The sequence below is a fragment of the Harmonia axyridis genome, chromosome X (genome assembly GCF_914767665.1).
Source record: "Harmonia axyridis chromosome X, icHarAxyr1.1, whole genome shotgun sequence".
NCBI classification, from domain to species: Eukaryota; Metazoa; Arthropoda; class Insecta; order Coleoptera; family Coccinellidae; genus Harmonia; species Harmonia axyridis.
The window spans coordinates 37,016,283-37,023,782 of record NC_059508.1 but is presented as its reverse complement, the minus strand read 5'-3'; the positions used below and the strand labels follow the sequence as shown (position 1 = coordinate 37,023,782).

Genomic DNA, 7,500 nt, shown 5'->3' with positions numbered 1-7,500 from the left:
GTCTGCATACCCAAGCACAGGGATGCTCGTCTCGCCAAACCTGACACCGGTCCTAACCTTCAGGCTACTAATGAGCTCATCCATCACCATATTGAAGAGGATGGGAGCTAGTGGGTCTCCTTGCTTCACTCCTCGCAGAATTTGGAGGGTGGTAATCTCAGTGTCCCCACAAAAGATCGTGGTGAATTGATCTTTGTACGTTGCCATGATGTATTCCGTGGTGTTCTCGTCTACACGGAATCTTCTGAGGGCTCTCCTGATGGTGTGATGAGAGACTCCGTCAAAAGCTCTCTGTATATCCAGTGCCAGGATCGCAAAAGGCTTGCCCCTCAATCGCCTGCCCTTTATGACGGACTGAAGGGTGATATTATTGGCGAAACAACCGTCAAGACTGACAAATCCTCGTTGGCACTCATCCAGGGTGATGTTCTTGGATAATCTTTTGGCGATAATTTTGTTGACCAGCCTCAATAGGATTGAGGAGATAGTGATCGGCCTCCAGTTGCCAACCTGCTCCAAATTTTCCTTGGTCTTCGGGATTAGAATAGTACGGCTCTTCCGCAGTGGAGAGGGAACGTATTTCGCCAATATCATTAGGTTGGCCATAACTTCCAGCTTTTCGATCGGGATCCTAGCCAATCTGATCGAGTCGATGCCATCTGGGCCTCCAGTTGTTTTGCCCATTTTTTGAACCGATTCAAGAAGCTCAGCGTTGGTAATCGGAGAATAAACCTTGCACTCGGAAGGGAGAAAGTCATACACTGGATTCTCATCAGTGGGTGACTCCTCAGAGAAGATCTTCTTGTAATGCTCCTCAATTGTGGCAGCATCAGGATGGGTAATGCTGCTTGAGGGTTCCATTCCATCAATTAGCTCGTTGGCCAACTGTTTGGGGTTGGAGGAAAACTTACGCTGCATATACTGGTATAGTTGCGCTCTATACCTCCTCCGGCCGGCCGTTCTCTCCGGCTTTCTTGGCTGGTTCTTTGGACCATATTTTGGAGTGCGTCCATATGATCTGCAGGTGTTTTCAACCCATGAGTCGAAGGCTTGTTGGAATCCTTCCGCTCTTGTACAAACGACCTGGCACACCGAAATCAGCTCTCGATCTTCTGAGCTGTAGCACAGCGATAGTATGTGCTGTAGTACCGGGTCTGTGAGATCCGGTTCTTCAACATTCTCAGGAATTGTGTCAGGGGCAATATTCTCAGCCACCGCAGTCGACGCACCGTCCAACCCATTACCATCCTCATCCGAATGCTCAAAATCTTCGTCAGCAGGCGCCAGATTTAAGATGTCTACCCCCGCACGCCTATCCCTAAGGTTCCGTAAAGTCTCCGTGTATTCGCTGGTGTACCGCTTCTTTTTAACACCCTCACGAGGTCTGTTTAAGTTCTGGGCAAGATAGTCCAGAACTGCCGTGCCGTTGTAGTCCAGCTCCAGCCGAGCCATCTCCTCCAGCTCACCAGTTGTCCACCTTCTTACTCTATCTCTCGACCCCACTTCTGCCGCTAAGTCGGCATTATACTGGTCAGGGTGCGCCTGACGCATATGAGAGCGCATTGCCTGATATGAGACATAGACACTCTGGCATTCTGGGCATTGTCCCTCCAATCCAGTGGGAGGTCCCCTACAGAAGCGTCGCTGATGGTCTGCTAAATTCCGTTGCGTAGCATATGACTTTCCGCAGACACACGGGAATGGCATGTTGTAGCTGTTGCTGCCAGACGGAATAAAATTTTTCTCGCCTCGACAATAAAATAAAAATCAAAAATGCAACAACTGAAAATGTGTCCAGAACACCTTCTCCTCTCGAAATATGTAATAAAAAGACGTCGTGGTGGTCCCACGCGCCGTCAATGCACGGGCGCCAGCAATGCAGTTTCCCCTTTCCCGACCAATAGTCCCAATAATCCAGGAAAAATCAACCATTTCAGTCGAAGAAGGAAGTTGACCACTGCCTCCACCATTCTGCAACCATGGTAAGTACTATGATTAATACCTGCTCTTTCGCCATTCTGCAACTTCCAGGAAAGCGTTTGAAAGAAAAAAAAAAAAACGCCTTAGGGGCAAGTATTCATACCGATCGGGATATAGAATTGGAATCACGCTCACCCTGCATATTGCTCGTGTGTTAAGGGGCAGTCTGTGGCGTGGGTGCGGTTAAAAATCCTGAATAATCACCAAAGTTGAAATTTAGGTAAGTTATTCGCTTAATGTAGCATCGATATCGCCGGTTTTTCGGGCTTCCCGTCTTGATCCGTCGTCCAAGTCTCCTGGCGACGAAATACCTCGTCGTAAAAGCTCCTCTACTGTGTAATAGGCGATAGGGTGGAAATGGTTTGAAAGCTTCCCTAGTGTAATAGGTCAACCTATTTTGGGGAGCAAAAAGCTCCGAGGAGCTTTGAGCTTTAAAAGCTCAGTTCGAATAGCGACCAAAGCTCTGGGAGCTTTTAGTTGCAAAAGCTCACCTCGCATTCCGCAAAAGCTCTCCGTATAGTTATGCGTTGGTAATTTCCAGGCTAAAGATGTTCATACTTGGGCGGAGAAATCAGACGAACCTCTTATACCTCCTGTGCTCCTGGTAGCGTGAAATGGATTTCCTACAGTTGAACGGCCTTAGGTGGATACTGCTGCAGGGGTTGTAATTTCTGGATGGACAAAAGGCCTTATCTCTTCAAATCCATCAATCCTGGGGATGGAAAGGCAGCTGAGCGCCGATACAGGGGGGGCCGGAAAAACTCGTACCCTTTTTAGAACATGCATTCTACGACAATGATTCACATTAGAATGCATTCATTATTTTCCATCCCGGTAACAAGGAAACAATGAAAAACGCAGATCGGCGATGTTTTGTTCGGGGTTTTTATGAATTCACACTGCGTTAACAAGAAACAAAATGCGATGTTTTCGACGAATAAATGGAAAATGAAATAACTTCAACCCGCGATAACTTTTGAACCCGTGGGTCGATTTGCATCATTCAAACGTCATTTTGATCAGGAAATTATGCACGACACAATGGACACTACCACTACATTTTCCCGGCACGCGGAACCCAAAATAAACTTACAGACATCTGAGCATCGTGCTCACACGTCCGTCCTCCTCGACGGCTGAGAAGAGAGTCATAGTTACTCCCGCCGTTTACCCGCGCTTTTTTGAATTTCTTCACGTTGACATTCAGAGCACTGGGCAGAAATCACATTGCGTCAACACCCGCTGGGGCCATCGCAATGCTTTGTTTTAATTAGACAGTCGGATTCTCCCAGTCCGTGCCAGTTCTGAGTTGATTGTTAGATGACGGCCGCAGAGATTACCCAGAGCACCCTTGCGAGCACTCACGGGGTCTCGAAGCTTGACGATTCCGCGGGAGGCCAAGACGCGGGACCGAGCTCGGATCAAACGTAACGCAAGCGAAACGCATCACCTCGCCCAGGCCCGGTACGTTAGCCGTGACCCACTTCCCCAACAAGCCCGACACGCCACAATCCTCAGAGCCAATCCTTATCCCGAAGTTACGGATCTAATTTGCCGACTTCCCTTACCTACATTATTCTATCGACTAGAGGCTCTTTACCTTGGAGACCAGCTGCGGATATGGGTACGAGCCGGCGCGACGCCTACACGTGGCCCTCTCCCGGATTTTCAAGGTCCGAGGAGAAGATCCGGACACCGCCGCAAATGCGGTGCTCTTCGCGTTCCAAACCATATCTCCCTGCTAGAGGATTCCATGGAACTCGAACGCTTATGCAGAAAAGAAAACTCTTCCCGGATCTCTCGACGGCGTCTCCGGGTCCTTTTGGGTTGCCCCGACGAACTCTCTTACGAGGGCCCGGTTTAATTTCGGTTCCGCTGCCGGGTTCCGGAATAGGAACCGGATTCCCTTTCGCCCGACGGGCGTGCGTCACGCGTCAAGATGCATAGCATTTCTGCCACCACTTATAAACACGATTAACAACGCCACATCAACATCGGCTTTCGCCTAGGGCTTAGGATCGACTGACTCGTGTGCAACGGCTGTTCACACGAAACCCTTCTCCACCTCAGCTCTCCAGGGCCTCGCTGGAGTATTTGCTACTACCACCAAGATCTGCACCGAAGGCGGCTCCAGACGGCCTCACGGCCAGCCCTTCTGCGCTCACCTCCGCGACCCTCCTACTCATCAGGGCTTCATGACCGCCCCGAAGGGCGACCGCACATGCCACTGACGGCCGAGTATAAGCACGACGCTTCAGCGCCATCCATTTTCAGGGCTAGTAACTTCGGCAGGTGAGTTGTTACACACTCCTTGGCGGATTCCGACTTCCATGGCCACCGTCCTGCTGTCTTAAGTTACCAACGCCTTTCATGGTATCCCATAAGCGTCGATTTAGGCGCTTTAACTCGGCGTTTGGTTCATCCCACAGCGCCAGTTCTGCTTACCAAAAATGGCCCACTTGGCACTCTGATCCGAAATCTCGCGGCTTCACATTCAAGCAAGCCGGAGATCTCACCCATTTAAAGTTTGAGAATAGGTTGAGGTCGTTTCGACCCCAATGCCTCTAATCATTCGCTTTACCGGATGAGACTCGTATGCAACGAGCGCCAGCTATCCTGAGGGAAACTTCGGAGGGAACCAGCTACTAGATGGTTCGATTAGTCTTTCGCCCCTATACCCAGTTCCGACGATCGATTTGCACGTCAGAATCGCTACGGACCTCCATCAGGGTTTCCCCTGACTTCGTCCTGACCAGGCATAGTTCACCATCTTTCGGGTCCCAGCGTGTACGCTCTTGGTGCGCCTCCTCTCGCAATGAGAATGAGGCGCCCCGGGAATGCGGGTCAGTCATGGAGACCGACCATCTTCCCTTAGTTCACATAAAGTGAACCGTTACTTTCATTGCGCCTTTAGGTTTAGTGATTCCCAATGACTCGCGCACACGCTAGACTCCTTGGTCCGTGTTTCAAGACGGGTCCTGAAAGTACCCAAAGCAATAGCGTCGCTGATCGGCGTTTCAAGAGGTCTGTCCAAGAACACCGCGGCGAACAGTCGCAAACGGACGGAATCGGCACTAGGTCCGATCGCCATCACAATTCACATACTTGCCACGGGCCGGACGCGAACTAAGTCGCGGCCTCCCGCCATCAGTAAACCGTCGAGCGAGCTGTTCGGAAACCCAGTGTCCGTAAACATCGGAAAATCCGAGCTCACGGGCTACACTCGAGACCGTAGAACAGCACCCAACGGATCGCGACGACCTACTAGGGGAGAAGTGCACGCGTCCGAAGCCGGAGATGAACCGAAGGGAACAGCCAACGCGAACGTCGCCGTTTCCACAGTCAGTAAATCCCAACAACAGGCGCGAATGAATCTCCCCATTCGACCTTTCGGGTTTCTCAGGTTTACCCCTGAACGGTTTCACGTACTCTTGAACTCTCTCTTCAAAGTTCTTTTCAACTTTCCCTCACGGTACTTGTTCGCTATCGGTCTCGTGGTTATATTTAGCCTTAGATGGAGTTTACCACCCACTTAGGGCTGCACTCTCAAGCAACCCGACTCTAAGAAGAGATCCTCTAGCAAGCCGCAGCGGTCGCTACGGGCCTGGCACCCTCTATGGGCGATGGCCCCATTCAAGATGGACTTGAACGCGCCGCGAACTCGCCAGATAATGGATCCTTCCAAACACCACATCTCCCGGCGACCGGTTACGATCGCGGGATTCAGTGCTGGGCTAATCCCTGTTCGCTCGCCGCTACTAAGGGAATCCTAGTTAGTTTCTTTTCCTCCGCTTAATAATATGCTTAAATTCAGCGGGTAGTCTCACCTGTCCTGAGGTCGTATGTTCAAATCATCGAAACGTTCCGAAACTAACCTTTGGCGGCTCATAAAATCACGTACCTTACGCGAGGGAGTTAGCCTACTCAAAGGCGTCTATTATCTCCTGCTCCGTATGGCGGATCATGCGAATCCAAGCAAAGTGCTTCGGTGTTTCGGGGGTGCGCTCATGAAAGCTCATCCGCAACGCGCGACAACTGGCACATTAAAGCGATCGGACGTCGTTCAGATTTCTCGGACACGACGATCGCATGTCTACAGTCATGGGCGCAGATCGAGCAATACCACGACACCACAATATATGCTTTCGCAATTCAAGACGGCGCGTTACGAAAACAACTCCTCATCATTCCAACACACGAGGCGTCGAAACGACAGAACGTTGATCGTCACGCGGCAAACCGTCCAACTCGCCCAAATGACCTTCGGTACAGGATCAACGTTAGACGACCTTTACGTCGTCACTTCGTCAAGCCATAACGTCTGGCCGGGCAGTCTTTGTAATGGAACCGACCCTCAGTCAGGAGTGGTCCGAGGACAGTGTCCGAGGACCGCAATGTGCGTTCGAAATGTCGATGTTCATGTGTCCTGCAGTTCGCATGTTGACGCGCAATTAGCTGCGTTCTTCATCGACCCACGAGCCAAGTGATCCACCGTTCAGGGTAATCTTTTATGTTCGATTTCTCGGTACTAGTCGCAATGGACTTTCCCTCGAAATACGAGACGCCAACTGCGAACCTCCTCGAGAATGACATTCCAATGACTGAGACGACCCACTGAAGGGTCAATACGTCAGTCGATCGGCGCAAAATCTTCGGTTCAACTAGTTTGCGTACTAATCTAGTGACAATTATCGTAAAAAATTCGGACGGAGACAAACGTCGCAGACAATCCCGAAAGAGCATAAAAACGCTAATGTAACGGGCGTCGCACAACGTCGACGTCTTCGTCCCTGGAATAGATCGTCCTACCGAAGTCCGTAGACAACGGTAACGACTGATCGATTTCGGGCGAGAATCTTTAAAACCTGCAGCCGGCTCCTCGTTCCGTGCCAAACACGAAACTTCGCCCAGCCACGAACGCGGCAATCCAAGCGCTTCGAATCCTTATTCCGAGCACATCACGAGACTTCGCCCAACTACGAACGTCAGCATAAGCAGCCGGCTCCTCGTTCCATCAAGGAACTTCGCCCAACCACAAACGCCGACATAAGCGGCCGGCTCCTCATTTCGTGAGCATCTCTAAACATGGACCTACAACGAAGGCTGCACACACGTGCGGCCGGCTCCTCGTTTCGAGGATATCACAAGACTTCGCCCAACCACGAACGTCAGCATAAGCAGCCGGCTCCTCGTTCCGTCAAGGAACTTCGCCCAACCACAAACGCCGACATAGGCGGCCGGCTCCTCATCTCGTAAACATCACGAAACTTCGCCCAACCACACGAACGCAAAGCCAGCGGCCGGCTCCTCGTTCCGTGCACATCACGAAACTTCGCCCAACCACAAAACTCTACGTGCGTTCTAGGTACCCGGATAATCGGTCTAAACGATCGCATCCATATAGGGTTCCGGTCATAATCGTCTAACCAAATGCTCACATAATCTGCGATCGTTCTGAAACGACGGACGTAAGCCAAGAGGAGACGCCGACCAGATGTTTAACGTCGATCGGGCAACGTG

At 51.1% G+C, this 7,500-nt stretch overlaps 1 non-coding gene and 1 pseudogene across 1 annotated transcript; both read right to left on the bottom strand.

Moving 5' to 3' along the window:
- Positions 1-5,821, bottom strand: part of LOC123688225 — an 8,827-nt pseudogene extending 3,006 nt beyond the window's left edge.
- A 507-nt stretch (positions 5,822-6,328) lies between these two features.
- LOC123687130 lies at positions 6,329-6,483 on the bottom strand. The gene has a single exon (XR_006748873.1). It is a non-coding gene; the product is annotated as a 5.8S ribosomal RNA (ribosomal RNA).
- Positions 6,484-7,500: the final 1,017 nt, after the last annotated feature.